A 15,475-nucleotide genomic window follows, 5' to 3' on the forward strand; every position below is an offset into this window, starting at 1 on the left:
GCCAACTGCTGCACCATATGCTTCTAATGGTCTTCCCACTATCTAAAGCCAATTTATCCTTTGAACAAAACACACCATCACAGAGGCACATCACTAAGGGCACATTTCTGACCATTTGTCAGTTTCTTGCCATAGCAAGCTTTGAAGTCTGAATAAGAAGCTGAATCCTGCCTGACAGTAATGGACACATTGCCAGTGGCAGACCCTGACAAAAAGGTAATCTGGATTACTTTCCCTGTGAACTTCTGGAGTTAGACCTACCTAGTGATTCTCTTCTCTGCCCCCAGGCATCCTCCCCAAGAGCCTCAAGATTTGAAAGATCAAAGAAAGTTGCCTAATGACCATATGTGGATATGTGTCTTCTGATAAGTAATTTATTTCTTAATAATCACAATTTTTTCCCCTTGTAATTTATCTAGAACAAAATTTAAAACTAGAGGAAGCTTTCCTCTCTCAGTCAGTGATCCTGCTGGACCGTTAATTTAAATGTTTGGGAAACAAATATATCTCTTGTTGGTTTAAGACTGACATAAGAAAGGTAGATTGCTCCGCCAGGGTTTCATTTCAAAGTAAAATATAAGTATCCTTTGACAGCATTTAAGACCATTGTTCCACTTTCCAGTATAGATAATCAATAGCTGACAACGGAAATCCAGCCCTTGTTGAAAATGAAAGGAGTATGTATTTTCCTCAAAACTAACTAGGGCAACATTGAAGATTGTGATTGCCCATAACTTCCAAAAAACTTGAATTCTCCCCACCTGATATTACAAGTCTACCTAAATGCTAGTCTGGAACTTCACAAAATACATTCAAATGAATTCCTTATAATTCCTATTACTATACTTAAGTTTTTCTTTTTTAAATTTATTTTATTAGTTTTTAAAATGTATCTTTATTATTGAAAGTATTACAAAATGTCGCCCCCACTTTGTTTTTTTCCCATTGATCCCCTCCACCCTGCACCTAACCCTCCCAAGCTTTCACCACACTATTGTCTGTGCCCATGGGCCATGCATATATGCATAAAAATTCCTCAGTTAATCTCTCTCCTCCACCCCCTCACCCCTACCTTCCCTCTGAAAGTCTTCAGTCTGTTCCATGCTTCTATGTCTGTAGATCTATTTTGTTCATCAGTTTATTTTGTTCATTAGATTCCATATATGAGTGAAATGAGAGATTCAAAATAAACTCCACAACCTACCCTATAAACAAACAAAATGCAGAGTCTATTCTGTTTCATGGTGACAGAAAACTCAAATCAAACTAAGCTAATCCTTAAGGGAAATATATGAGCTCATGTAACTAACAGATCCAGGGATAAAAATGCCCTCAAATGCAGAGTGAAAAGCAGGCCTCAAAGGATGCGATGCCTCCACTCAAATATCTCCATCAGCATTGCCCTCCAATGGCTGCCTTCTTCTCAGCCAGGAAAACTGGCAGCAGCAATGGCACTGTATCCTGACATAAATCTCATGATGCACTCTTACTGGATGATCTGTGTTTCTAAATAAGTAATGATGGCCAGGGATCTGAGACTCCACGGACTGGCAATATTGAAGCCAGATTACTGCCTCTGAACTAATCTTTATGGCTGAGGAAGCTGAGCTTCTGGGCATCCCTGTGTGACAGGTCCTACTCTTGCCACTGGAATGGAGCCCCCCTGAAGCACATGATCTCAACAAGAAGGATGGGGCCCAAAGGAAATGTGGGTTTTGTTAGTGAGAAGAAGAGGAATGGATATGGGGAGCAAAACACAACATTTGCCACATCCTATTACATTAAATTTAATAAAACAATAAAGTGTTTTGAACTATATTCATGAGATTCAACTCACAAGTCAAAAGAAAAGAGGCATTCCATTTAGGTTCAAGTAAATGAGAACATTCACTGTATAAAGCAGAAGGCAACATTTGTTAAATAATTTTATCACCACCTAAACATGAAAATGAAGATAATCAATACTCAATTATTAAAATGATCAACACCAACTTAAAGGGAAAAAGTGGACAGCTATATAAGTAAATAAATAAATATATAGAAAGAAAAGAAGAAAAATGCAAACTTTCAAGGTGGAAAGGACCCTGGTTAGGCAGTCTAGTTTCCACTAAAAATAGAAAAACTTTGCAAGAAACACATGCAAGTTTTATTCTTCTTTTCTATACCCAAATGAAAGAGTTCTACTTCATGAGACCCATAGTCACATCTGCTAGAGAGCTTGCAACTGATCTTGCAGATCCTTTATGATAATCAGAGTTACATGCCACATTCACTTAAGATACCTTTAGTATCTCAGTCCTGATGTTAAAATTCCAATAACAAAACACAAACATGTGTTTTGGTTACTTATACATATAATTTTTCAATTGCTATTCTACGTATCTATAAACCTATGATATGAAAATGCCACTTTACATTAACAATCTAGTTTTAAGCATCTATCTCTGGAATACAAATACCTTGATTAACTAAAGTAGAATACTGTAGCATTTTCCTGGAAATAAAACATGCTTCTGTTGTTGTCTTGAATGTAAAAAGAGTGTCATATTGAATGTTAAGGCAGGTAAATATATAATTATTACTAGTATGTACTCTGGTTTTCAGGATTCCTGAAAATATTATGAATGAAAATAAAATGTATCTAACATTTATGTATATTGTTTTGTTTGTTCTTCTCAACATAGACATGATTTGAACCATACACACTGTCACAAAGATATCACTATAATTATCATCTATATTCAGGTTTTCATTATTTATGATTAATGGTCCAGATAATCCAAATGGCACGCAATCTGAAAATCATTTTCATTTTGGTTTCAAAATAAAATTTTGTCTTTGCAGTCACTGCACATCCTTGATACTGGGGACTGAGCAGCACTAGATGTGAACTGCTGGGCCAAACAAAAAAGAGATGAAAAGTGGTTCTTTATTTGTGTAACAATTTTTCTTTCACAAATATTTTCATGCCTATTACTTCATTTATCTTCTCAAGAACACAATGTAGAATTAGCACAGGTGTTATATCAAGTGCAGTACCAGCAGGGCTGGTTTCACAATCCAGTTGTCCTGCATGCCTTCTAAAACACTGTTTCTCCATTAGACTGTAATAAACCCTTTCACTGCAGTCTTTCCAGCTTCTTATTCAGTCTAGAAAAACAGCATCCTTGCCAACAGACGTGTGGTCCAGAGCATTTCTGTCACTCTCAGCCACATCAAACCAAGAGGATGAGTGACTTAAACCCACCTATAAACATTTAGTCATGGATACCTTTATTTCATATGCAACATTATTTGACTACTGTCATAATTACAAATATAACTCTATAAGTATATAGTTTATAAAGAACCATTCAGAACTGAAACTTTCAAGTCAGAACAACTTGATTAATTCTATTACTGATGTTGCATTTTTTGGTCACAAGAAATTAAAATATTGTAGCTGGAGATTATTGTTAAATCAATCTCAATGGGAGAAAATACTGTTTCTACATTATAGCCCAGGCCAGGCATTTTGAAGCACATGAAATATTTTTTAGTTCACCTTAACAGCTCTGGATATATGTGCTCGCAAGGAAACTGAGTAGGGACAAAATAGTACTGAGGTTTGTCGAAAGGGAAAATATAGTTTAAAAGTACAGATCACAGTCGGGGTGACATTAATAAATATAAATGAAATAAGTTGCCTGATGAAGAAAATGTAAGTGGAATCACATCTCAAGCTAATATATTTACAAAATGGCAATACTCTGAAATGTGCCTATCCATTTTTCCCATAAATAAGAAAAGGGCTACTTTATATCACCACTCACACAGGCTGATTTAACACATTAACCTGCTGGGTAACACGAAGGCCTTCTTTGTGTTTCACATGGCATTTTCTAAATTATAATGGAGACAGTGTGAAAAGGAACTGCTCCGGCTTGGCACAGCCCCCCTTGTACCGACTGTTCATATACCTCACAGGTATTGTTTAACTTCAAAGAACCCTGACTGTGGGAACTGTGTCCACGCTGGGACATTATGGAATTGCATTGCTGGAGCCATGAAGCTAGATCGAGGTACCAGGGTGGGGAGAACCTTTCCCGTTGTATTTTCTGCCCACTGTTTATTCTAAGATCAGTCCTAGTATGAAACGTGGGGGTAGAACTTCTCCTTTCTAGAGTCAACAGTCCCCTTGATATGGACTGGGAGGAGAGAGGCTGCCTTGTGGAGGGCTCCTGTCATGGGAGGGAAGCTGGGCCCTGCCCCTGGAGGCAGGCTGGAGCCAGCAGGAGTCCCATGAGTAGGTCCTAACCAGCTGCTTGATTCCCATGCACTTCCCTCCTCTGCAGCTGAACTCTGGCAAAGTCAGGTTGGAAATGAATCTCTCTGCCAAGAATCAGTGGGAAGGACCTGACGGCACTTGAGATGGAGTAGCCAAAGGGAAATCACTTGCCCTTCCCACAGGCCACAGTGGCTCTAATGACAGAAGTCAGTGATGGTGGCTGTGCCCAGAGGATCAGCAGCCTGGCAACATGGAGTCTCGGAGGGAAAGTGCACAGAGGTGGCAGGGCTCCCCAGGGGAGGAACTCTCGGACCTGGGGGATACCTTGAAGGGGTGGCTTTCCAGCAGGAAACCTGGGGACCTTGTCACCATAATTTCCTCTACATAGAATATCAGTGTCTGTCGCAGACAGATTCTAAGTGTTCTTTCCTCAGGAATCACACATGAATAAGAGCAAAGCAGGTTCAACTGTGCAGAGTAAGTAGCTTTATTGGTTACTGTTCGGAGAAGCAGAGTCTGCATTCTAAGATAACCCCCTTTGATTGAGTTGGTGATACTGGCTGGCAGGAGTGGGCTGAGGCAGCCTAAATTCAGTCTTTCATTACTATCCCAGCAGGGGTGCACCAGCCTGGCTCTGGCAGAGCAGCAGGGAGCTCACCCAGAGAGAGAGCAGGAGGCACACAGAGGACACCTGGAGACACACTGTGTTGCGGGCCTCAGGCTCCAAGGAGAGGTCTAACCAGAGGAGAACACTTCCTGCGACCATGCAGCACAGCGTCTGGATGTGTGTGGATGTGGCAAACCTGGTGGGTTTAGGGGGGCAGAGGAACAAACCAAAGGGTCCTATAGGCCCCACCATTTCTCTTCCAACAAGGCCCTGCACAGCCTCACCGTACTTTAAGGGACAGGGGTTAAGTATAAATTAGCAATGTACTTGGTCAGCAGAGATGGAGATTCATCTGGTATGAGTTTTACACAAATTAATATCTGACCATGACCCTCTACTTTACAGAACCTTTCAATGCCTCTCTAATCCCATTTCCCAGCACTTCACAACCTCTCTCCCTTCTCGATGTCACACCCTGGAAGTACTAACCCACTTGAAATCCCTCAAACATATTTCCTCTACTGTACCATACTGACTGTCTAGAAAACTGCATTCCTTTCTCAAATGGAATGTAGAGGTGCCCAGGCCTTACCTCTCCTGTAACTCTTCCTCAATCCTAGCCTTTAAATAAATGAAACCCTTCGCTCCTGAGTCTTCTTGGGTTCCTAAGAGAAGCCTTCACCCTGCTGTACTTTTTCGATGAGTTTCTGCGTATCTCTCTATTGCAGCGGTTCTCAACCGGGTGGGTCACGACCCCTTTGGCGGTCGAACGACCCTTTCACAGGGGTCACCTAAGACCATCCTGCATATCAGATATTTACATGATGATTCATAACAGTAGCAACATTACAGTTATGAGGTAGCAACTAAAATAATTTTATGGTTGGGTCACAACATGAGGAACTGTATTTAAAGGGCCAGAAGGTTGAGAACCACTGCTCTATTGGAACATGAATCCCCTGTGAGCAGGAGGTCTGCTCACATCTCCAGCAGGGATGCCAGTAAGGACACATGTGTGGATTCCTGCATTCACTCCACCCATAGCAATAAGAACAGCAGCTATTTAAGCATTCATGGGCACAGGCATCAAGTAAGTGCCGGAAGCCGGTCCATCCTTGCTGCTTGACACAGTCGCTGCAGGAAAGAAACATCTGCACAGCATATGTTTCAAGGGACCTGACGTATATAGCATACTGTTCTTAATATGTTTGCTCCCCTTAGCGCTGTGTGTTTTAACCAAGGTCACCTCTCCAAGAAAGGTTGTTTCCCCAGGTAGGAATTTTTCCCTGAAGTCAGGGAGGGGATGCCTCTCCTAGAAAGGTTGTTTCCCCAGGTAGGAATTTTTCCCTGAAGTCAGGGAGGGGATGAAACTCCTTAACTAAGTGCCAGGCGGGTAGTTAATCACTACAAACAATCATGCTTAAGCTACATAATCTTTACTCCCTGGAATGGAGATAAGAAACGCCCTAACCTTTGTAATAGAAATTGACAGGATTAAAATCAACTGGGATAAATACGGATGTAACAAGACAATAAACGGCAGAACTTCGCTGGAGATCCAGACCAGAACTTGGCTGGAGATCCTGGCTGGAGATCCTGGCTAGGCTGCTGATCAACTGAACACTGTCTCCGTGTCCTTCCTTCTTCGCCGACTCCGTCTACACCTTTGGGGACCCCTGGACCTGCTGGGGTTGGACCCCGGCAAGTAAGTACTTCATAGACATTTAATTTTGACCAAAATTCTGTATGTAGAGTTTATGATTATTTCCATTTTGGGGTGCAGAAACCTAGACCAGAGATGAAGGTAACTGCCCCCAAGATATCACAGCTAGTAAGTATAAGCACGATTTCAGATGTGCTTAGGACAATTCTTTATTCATTCTCTCCCAGAATCCACCGTGTGTCAGGTTCTGTGGTAAATAAAAAGATGAATAGAGACCAGAGTCCAGAGGGCCAAGACAAGATATGTAGGAGTTTAATTAGGTGTCTTAGGGACTAAGATGTCATTCCATGCCGGAAGGATGAGACACAAAGAATTTTATCTTAGGATAGATAGAGTCAAAACTGCTCTTGAATAACTGAATGAAGTTAAAGAAGTGAAGGTGCTTGGGTGAATTTTAAAGCTCTCATCCAGATGCAATAATATGCAGAGCTAGCCAATTAATAATGCTTTCTTTATTCTTTGAGCTACTTTTCACCAAGTCCCTTAAAAAAATATCTAAGTTAGTTTAGAAGAAACAGTGTTGTTCTATGAAATCATATTCCCTAGGAATTAAGTCACATCTTTCCTTGACAACTTTAGTTAAAAGCTCCCTCCAAAGAGGGTGTTGGCCAAGATAAAAGCAAACTGGTTTCGCTCCAGGGGAAGGAGTGAATAACTCATAAAATCCCCCAGCCAATTTGACTAGGCAGCATGAGGTTAAAAGGACAGACACCAGTTTCTGCACATACCATGTGCCTGGCAGAGCATTCCTTTCTGGCATGAAGCCTTTTTCATCCTTAAAGTGCTCGGATAGAGAGATCAGTAGCCTCAATCCCTACTGGCTTCCTGGAAACTCATTCCAAGTGAAGACCAGCAGTGTGATTAACACTGCTCAGAGGAGCGCATGACAGGCTGCCCTGGACCTGAGCCCAAATTCCAAGACTTCTGAGCATCGCATGGTGCAAGGACAAGTCCAATTTTACAATGTGACCCCAATTATCCTACCAGAGACGTTTCTATCCATCATCCTGCTACAGGACAACAGAATAGCCAAAGTATATCCCTGAAAAGGTATGTATTATTTCACAGAGTAGATAGAAAAACAGCAGGGAAATAATTTCATAAATTGAATCAATCATTCACAAAGTTAAAAATACTTTTGTTATAATAAAAACCATATGTTATATTTACACCATTGTGCAAGTTTAGCCTCATATAGTAGTCAACTGTCAATTATTAAAAATGAGCAGAGGTAGTACAAAAATAGCCCTAACTAGTACCTAATGCTCTGTTGGTCATCCACCTCCATGCAAAAAGTTCAGTTGTCTCTGAAATTTATAAAGCTTCAAATACATTAAGTAAAAAAAGTCAGATGTCATTATATTTATATAAACTTACACAATCCAGAAATATTTCAGGTGTTACCACTATGTGTTTACCTAACGTCACAATTACCTTGGATTTTCAATATGACCTATTTATCTGGCCTTATTCTAGAAATGCATAATTATCATTCACAGGTAAACAGACTAACTAGAAAAAATAAAATACCCTTTCTTCTCAAGGAGATGCATTTCAAATAAAATTTCAATTATTATGCTGAAATAGGATTTTTTTACTACTTTTAGAGAGAGAGGAAAAGAGAGAGAGAGAAAGTAAAAGACACTGATTTGTATATGCATTCATTGGTTGACTCTTGTATGTGCCCTGACTGGGGACCAAACCCGAAACCTTGGTGTACTGGGATGATGTTTCAATCAACTTGACTACCCAGCAAGGATCTATGCTGAATTATTATTTATCTGTGCTTTATATATTTTTGCTGTTTGGATCAACTGCGTGCTACTGAGAATTATAATGCTAAGTCAATCAAAATGAATTTTATTTTCAAACAGAATTTTTATGATCATGAGAAGTTTTTTAAAGCATGGAATTAATTTATATGTTTATTTTTGATATAGATAAGCTAAGGTGATTCATAAATGTGTCAAAGAAGCAAACACATAACATTATAAATAAATTCAGTGGGGAAAGTGGAATGAAATATGATATCAAGAAGGGGAAATAATGTAAAATTTCTAAATGTTAAAGAAGAATTTCCTCATGATTTAAAATGAACAATATGGGCCTCAAGTCACTATGGTATTTAGATTCCAGATGACAAAGAGAATAATTATAACATGTCAGAATATCAATATCTATCATTTATTGGAAATTACATTCTTTATACATATTGCAACTTATGATGGGAAACTTTGCATGTGAGATTATAACTGCATGAGAGGAGCACATTACTGTTTTAAAATTTTTCTGGTTTGAAGACAATGAGACTGGGAGATCTCTATGTCAACTCTCTATGCCAAGCCAACTCTGAGACTCCAGCTTCTAACACATAAGAGAAATATTCCTTAACTAACAGAACACAACTTTCTCTTTTATTACGTTGGCATTTTCCAAAGCCAATACTAGTTCAATTAGACACTCTTTGGAAAAAGGGCTCCACGTTCAAAATCTGGAAAACACTGCAGAGGAAACTCCGCTTGCACAACGATGGGGTGAGTGATGGCAGCCAGATTCACCATTTCATGTGAAACAGATAAAAATCAGACAAAACATACAAAATAACAGTTTGGAAGGAACTCGATTCCAGGAACTGAAGAACAACGATCCTTGAAAGATGGGAAACAAGTGAGGTGAACCCTAAAATTCCCCCAGATTACTCCTTGAGAGAGTCTCCGGGCTGTGAACAAGTAGGGAGAATTCAGGCAGAGCCCCGCCGATTCCCTGGGTTGAAGGGACTAAGCAGAGAAAGTTTAGAGAAGCCACGGTGGCTACAGTTTATAGGACAGGTATTGGCAAAAAGTCAGCTGCACAGAGAAAGCTCTGGAGATCCACAGAGCTTAGTACCCCTCAGCACAAGCGTGTAGGAAAACTACCTACATCTGGAGAAAGGTTTACCCGAGAGGATTAGAGACGACAATGTCCACATGGGGCAGGGACAGTGCATGTTCCCACCAGCCATTCTGAAAAAAACTCTCAGTGCACAGAGTATTGTGAGGACCTAGGAAAATCTGGCCTCACCGGTGGGGAATAAATAATCCTGGACTGCATACAGCTCCAGTTCTGCCTAACAAATCTTAACAGCAAGACTGAAAAGAATCAACTTGTTTCCAAATAACACATCCCATAATAACAAAGCTGAAGAATTTACAGGAATACCCAACAATATAAATTTCACCATGTCTGGCATCTGATCAAATGTTACCAACCATGCGGTCTCCCAGCGCTTACCAAAGGCTGCGTTCTTACATTGACTGTACATAAAAAAGGAGGCAGAGTAAACCCATCCCATATATTCCTCAGCCCTGGCCCTTTGCCTGGTCTATACAGTGAATGGGGGAACATGGTGGGGGAGTTACCAACCATGCAAACAAATAGGAAAATAGGACCCATAATATGGAGATAAATCAATCGATATAAACCCAGAACTACATAGATATAGCTAGTTGACAAAGACATTAAAATAGTTATAACTATATATGTGCAAAAGGTTAAGTAGAGACATGAAAGACATTCTAAAAAGCAAATAGAAATTTTAGAGCTAAAACCCACAATGTGTGAGAAGAAAATTACACTGGATTGGAATAATTACAGTTTAAACATTGCAGAATAAAAGATCAATGAACTTGAAAACATAACAATAGACATTATCCAAAATGAAACACAGAAAGTAATATTTTTTAAATTAACGGAGTAACAATGATGTGTGGAACAACTTCAAGAGATATAATAAATACGTAACTGGAGTCCCCAAAGAAGAAGAGAAAGAGGGCAGACAGAAAAATTATTTCAAGAAATAAAAGCAAAAGTTTTCAAACTTGATGAAAACTATAAACTGACAGATCCAAGAAGCTCATGAACCTCAAGCATAAGAAATCTGGAAATAAATAAAGAAAACCATGTCAAGGTGCATCATAATCAAATTGCATCAACCTGGTGATGAGCAGAAAAATCTTAAAGGCAGCCATCGGCAAAAAAGAGGCTATACTTATAGAGGACTAAAGATAAATATGAAAGCTGACTTCCCATCAAATACAGTACAAGAAAGAAGAAAGTAGAACAACATATTTAAAATACTGAAAGAAAAAACTGTCAAACTAGAATTCCACACCCAGCAAAAATATTTTCAAAAATAATGAAGGGAAAATAAAGACATTTTCAGACATACAAAAACTGAAAGTACTCATCACAAATACAAATTATAACATATAAATAAAGTACTTTAGGCAGAAAAAAATACCAGATGGAACTATGAATCTACATATAGCAATGAATAGCACCAGAAATGGTAACTGTATGAGTAAATATTTAAGATTTTGTTCTATTATTTAATTTTTTTAAAGAAAATTGTATAATACAAGGAATAACCATGTACTTGGAGTTTACAAAAGATATAAAAGTAAAATGTATGATGATAACAGTAAATGCTGAGGGTAGAGCCCTGGCCAGTGTGGTTAAGTTGGTTGAGCATCTCTAGTACACCAAAAGTTTGCCAATTCGATTCCCAGTCAGGGCACATGCCCAGGTTGCTGGTTCAGTCTCTAGGGCAAGGGTGGGCAACCCCTGGCTCGCGTGCCAAACATGGCACGCCAGTAACTTTTGCTGGCATGCAAAACCCTCTCTTATAATCTTCCATTTACAATTTTTTTCTTAATATCAACTTTTTTATTTTTCAGATAAATTCAATGTAGGTGCATCTTAGATAAATAATTTTACATAACAAGTTATCTTAAAGACCATAGACATGGATTGACGAGAGAGGGGAAGAGCAATTTCTATGCCTCTGCCTTAACTCTCCCTGCCTTCCTAGATCCGACCAGTGTTTTGGTTTCATCCACATACGCTTGTGAATCTTTGTTCTCAATGATGAATTTTGTTAAGTCTCGTAATAGGAGTAGCCTGACGGATGAAAGTAGTAGCTCGTGCATATCTCTGAAGGTCACGAAATATAAACCTGACGTAAAATCTCTGTCATCAGTGATGCAGCAGTAAAAGTCCCACTGATAATATCAAACGGAGTCATAAAGTTTTCTGTCGGACTATCAGTGAACATGTATACATTAAAAAAATAAATGTATTTTTCATCATCATATACTGTGTTTTTGTCGCTCAAATGAATTTTATTATTTCTTCAAGGTTCTTCACATACATACACCTTAAGAGATATCAAGTAGGCGTAACATGTTCTCAAAAAATTAGGGTTCGCACACTGAAGAATTTTGAGTCAGAGATTTTGCTGGTTTTGGCACGTACTCACAAAAAGGTTGCCCACCCCTGCTCTAGGGTAAGGGTGTGTACAGGAGGCAACTGATTAATGTTTCTCTCTCAACACTAATATTTCTTTCTCTCTCCCTCACCCCTCTTCTCTCTCTAAAATCAATAAAAAAAATTTTCAAAGGCTGAGGTTAGAGAAATGGAAGTTCACTATGGAAGATTCTAATTCTGTACTTAAATTGGTATACTATCACTTGAGGGTAACCTGTAATATGTTAATTATGTGTATCAATATTATTAGACTTATAGCTTATAAAGCCATCAAAGAAAAATAATAAAAAATGCTCAATATAAATGAAAGCAGAAAGAGAAGAAAGTCAACAAAGAAAATAGATGGAACAAACAGAAAACAGACAACAAGATGATAAATTTAAATCTAACCGTATCAATATTTACATTAAATGTAAATGGTCTATATATGTCCATTAAAAAGCAGAGTGCCAGATTAGATTTTTTTTAAAAGCAAGTCTCACCTACATGCCACCTATAATAAATGTACCTAAAATACAAAGGTATAAGTGCCGGGAGCCGGTCCAAGATCCTGGCTAGAGATCCTGGCTAGGCTGCTGATCAACTGAACGCTGTCTCAGTGTCATTCCTTCTTCGCCGACTCCGTCCACACCTTTGGGGACCCCTGGACCCGCTGGGGTTGGACCCCAGCATATAACTAGGTTAAAAGTAAAAGGATGAAAAAATATGTAACTAATACTAACTAAAACTACAGTATGTATAAAATAGATTTCACAGTATGAAAAATATTATCAGTGATAAAGCAAGCCATTTCATAATTATAAAATGGCCAATTCATCAAGAGTAAAAACAACTTTAAACATTTTTACGCCGCAAAATAGAGCTCCCAAATATATAAAGCAAAAAAAATGGCAGTCCTACAAGAAGAAATAAACAAATCCACAATTACAATCAGAATTTCAATACCCCTTGCTCAATAATTAACAGAGCAAGTAAACAGAAAATCAGTACTAATAAATAAGATTTAAAAAAATTATTAATCAACCTAATTGACATTAATAGGACACTACACCCAATAACATCAAAATACACCTTCTTTCCAAGTATACACAGAACATTTGCCAAAATAGCACATATTCTGGTTTATGAATAAACCTAAATAAATGTAAAGAGGACTCAAAAAATATCAAAATGTTTTCTGACCACAATGGAGTTCAATTTGTAATAAATGATATAAAACATCTGGAAAATACTTAAATATTTGTGTGTTTCTAATACACTAAAATACTACAAAATAACTCAGTGTCAAAGAAATATCAAGAGGAAAATTATAAAGTGTTTTTAACTGAGAAAATACCAAAATACACTTATCAAAATTTGCAGGATACCACTAAATTGGGGGGTGAGGGAGGAACATTGTATATATTCAGATGAATTAAATTTGGGAAATCCTAGAATAAGCAAATTGTCAAACTACTTTGTCACAGAATTCTCTGGTTTTGATGAAGCTATTAAATCTTACAGAACATAACTGGGAACCCAAAAGTACCTACCACTCATTTTGCACTCGTCAGTTGTTACTGATTTTTTCGTTCAGACATGTCTTATATCACCTGTTAAATTAGAATTCCTTCAAAGGGAGAGAATATAACATACATTGACATCTTTCAAACAATGTAGCAATGCAGATGCTCCCATACATTTAAGTGTTTTCAATAGTTTTGTACTAAAACTTCAATTTATTTCTCTGTATTGACTTTCCCACCAAGCATTAAGCCTATTCCCATTCTTTAAACTATAAACCTCTTCCAAATGTGCTGCCTTCACTCTGAAGTGTTTCTCAGATATTAGTCCACTATTTAAACCACACACTGGACATCACTATGACGAAAATTTATTGTCAGTAAGACAGAAACATGCCCCCAACCAAATGTATTACTTTACCCCACAATCTATTTTTCTGTCTTCACAGAACAAAAATATAACTTAATAGCTATTTCATCAATAACTGAGACAAGCAATGGTAGAAGTGGAGATAGAGGAAAGTAGATGGATTTGAAGTATATTTAGAAAGAAGAAAGTTTGGGACTACTAATGGCCTGGATGAGGGGAAGGAAGAAGCTGGGACCTCTCTTCAATTTCTCATTTGAACAACTAGATACATGGTGGTACAGGGTGTGGAGTGAAAAAGTTTCTCTATGCTTGATACACGTATCAACTGACTTCATTGCCTATCACTATTATTTTATCATCATTATCATCCCTCTCTAGAGAACTAGGTGGTGCAGGTTTCCCTTCTGTCCATTCAGTTGCCTGCACTTCAATTGCATTCCCGCACATCCATTCTTGTAGGTCTGTCTCTGAATCCCACAAAGAGAATCCATTTGGCACAGTGCATGCCCATGGCAGGTGTTAGCAAGTCTGCCATAGGAGGCTGCTGATATCCTGGGGGGACAGGGATCTGCACAGTCACTACCAAATACCCCTCCCATACCATCCCCACAATCTCTGGAGAAATATTGCCTTATGAATTGGGTAATATCAAACTTCCAGTAGAGATATGCAGAGAAAACCACAAGTTATTGAACATTTGAAGAAAACAAACACCAAGAAAGAGAAACAGTAACACAACAAATAGTGGAAGTAGCACTAAAACGGTGATTTAGAAAATATTAAAATTTTTTTTTAAATGAAAAACACAATATTTGGTCTAAATGGAAAAAGATACAGCTGAAAATACATTAGTAATCTAGAAGGCAGAGCCAAAGAATTATCCTACATGGTAACTCCCTCTAACCAGAGAGGGAAGGAGGGAGGGATAGTGAAAGAGAGAAAAAAGTTAAGATAAGCATGAAGTTTAAAAATAAGTCTAATATGAATTTTGAAAGAAAACAAAGAAAGTAACAGAAAAGACCAAATAAATAATAGAAAAAAGTGTGCATCCCTGGCCAGTGTGGCTCAGTTGGTTGAGCGTTGTCCCATGCACCAAAAGATCTCAGATTCAATTCCTGGCCAGGGCATATGCTGGGGTTGCCTGTTGGATCCACAGTAAGGAGCATGCAAGAGGCAGCTGATCAATGTTTCTCCCTTCCCTTCCCTCCCCTCCCCTCCCCTCCCCTCCCCTCCCCTCCCCTCCCCTCCCCTCCCCTTCCCTTCCCTTCCCTTCCCTTCCCTTCCCTATGTCCATAACCAATGGACATAAGACACTGGGGGATAGGGGAGGCTAGGGGACTGTCTAGGGCGGGGGGAAAAAATGGACACATATGTAATACCCTTTGTATTACTTTAAGCAAAAAAAACCAAACAAACAAAAAAAAAAAAACCTCCCTCTTCAAAGAGCTAGACCATCTAGACCAGTGATGGTGAACCTTTTGAGCTTGGCCTGTCAGCATTTTGAAAAACCCTAACTTAACTCTGGTGCCATGTCACATATAGAAATTTTTTGATATTTGCAACCGTAGTCAAACAAAGACTTATATTTTTTATATTCATTTTATATATTTAAATGCCATTTAACAAAGAAAAATCAACCAAAAAAATGAGTTTGCGTGTCATAGGTTCACCATCACTGATCTAGACTCAATTTCTCCTTAAT

The 15,475-nt window shown here is 38.5% G+C and overlaps 1 protein-coding gene and 1 non-coding gene across 13 annotated transcripts in view; one reads left to right on the forward strand and one right to left on the reverse strand.

The window, feature by feature from the left end:
• The window catches only part of PTPRM (protein tyrosine phosphatase receptor type M), a 666,818-nt gene that overhangs the window by 443,106 nt on the left and 208,237 nt on the right, over positions 1–15,475 (reverse strand). The window lies entirely within an intron of this gene.
• On the forward strand, positions 9,851–9,983 carry LOC118663902. Its single transcript, XR_004970201.1, has one exon. It is a non-coding gene; the product is annotated as a small nucleolar RNA SNORA51 (small nucleolar RNA).

The sequence above is a fragment of the Myotis myotis genome, unplaced genomic scaffold, assembly GCF_014108235.1.
Source record: "Myotis myotis isolate mMyoMyo1 unplaced genomic scaffold, mMyoMyo1.p scaffold_m19_p_9, whole genome shotgun sequence".
In the NCBI taxonomy this organism is placed as follows: Eukaryota; Metazoa; Chordata; class Mammalia; order Chiroptera; family Vespertilionidae; genus Myotis; species Myotis myotis.